General features: G+C 30.4%; 1 protein-coding gene across 1 annotated transcript in view; it reads left to right on the forward strand.

The window, feature by feature from the left end:
• Window positions 1-437: 437 nt before the first annotated feature.
• Window positions 438-1,305, forward strand: part of ROBO1 (roundabout, axon guidance receptor, homolog 1 (Drosophila)) — a 147,069-nt gene continuing 146,201 nt past the window's right edge. The window contains exon 1 of the mRNA XM_011932798.1: window positions 438-454. The gene's annotated coding sequence lies outside the window, so the exon portion shown is untranslated. The remainder of the gene's footprint in view (window positions 455-1,305) is intronic.

Here is a 1,305-nt window from a genome sequence, read left to right on the forward strand (position 1 = left end):
CCAATCTGGATGTAATTCTAACAATTTAAAGACCAGGGACAACATGGCCCCATTTGTACAGCCCAGCAGAATACCGAAACGTACAACTATATTTAAGTTAGCTTGCTTTTCCATCATTCACTATATAAATAAACAATTTGCTAGTAATTGTTTTTATTCTCATCATTCTTCTCATTCTATTTGCAATGCCTTGTATTCATTCACATTAGGTTGTTGTTATCATGTAATGTTGAGTGATATTTATCATCCATCCGCTATGTCAGGTTTTCAGAATGTGTAATTTTTGAATAAAAGTACTCCTTTCCTCGATTAGAACATAAGAGTTTTGTCAAATCTTCAAAAGTGCTTCTACCAGCATATTTTCTTCCAGGGTCTTAAGCAAAGCATAATTTAAGGTTTAAAAGCAAAGTTGCATGATATAAGAAAAATACAAGTAGAAGATGACATAATTATTGTAGAATATTCCTAGATATATTTAGTGTCAAATTTTAAAAATTAAATGGGAAAACTTTATATAGAATTGATGTTCACATGCATCTTTTTTAGAAACAAATTCCTTAGCTTTAGAAGATGGTGTTCTAAGATGGATAATACTTGATGGAATATTCTTTTACTTGTTATTCTTTTAGTTTTCCTCCTCAATGGGTTATCTTTCTGTACATTCATCCTTTTGTTGGAATCTTTTTTAAAGTTTGGAATTATTTCAGAAATATTAAGGAATTTTTCACACATTTGTACAAAGAACAGCACTTTGTTCTTCTGGGCAATGCTGTCAGCTAAAAAGTAGGAATGCAAATAGTTATAGAAAACTTTATGGTATGCTTTCTAATCCAGCCTTCAAAATATATCTCTTAATTCAAACTAACCTGCAATAAGACCCTATGGTATTACTCTTTCCCAAAAAGGTGAATATTAATGTTTTTTGACAGACGTCAACATTTTACATATACTTCACTGCAAGGAATATACAACAGTTATAGCATACCTGCCAGACACAAAGTATGTGCTCAGTGCAGATGTGTTAAATGAAAGAATGATAGTTATTTTGATATTAAATTACACTTATTTACATCAGCATAAAGTTGGTGTTCAGACAGGGAAGTAGGAGTATCATAAAAGTAAGTAATATTATCTGTACTCAAAATTAAAGACTAGGTATGTGAGTAGTAATTTTGAGAACAATTAAAATGTTACATGGCAACAGAAACAGGTTGTTAGTGAGCATTTGTAGAGTTGTCTTTATTTACCTCTTCTTTATTTTCTCCTCCAATATACCTTATTTTTTAAGGGTTTCATTTTATTTTT

The sequence above is a fragment of the Colobus angolensis genome, unplaced genomic scaffold (genome assembly GCF_000951035.1).
Source record: "Colobus angolensis palliatus isolate OR3802 unplaced genomic scaffold, Cang.pa_1.0 Scaffold98, whole genome shotgun sequence".
NCBI classification, from domain to species: Eukaryota; Metazoa; Chordata; class Mammalia; order Primates; family Cercopithecidae; genus Colobus; species Colobus angolensis.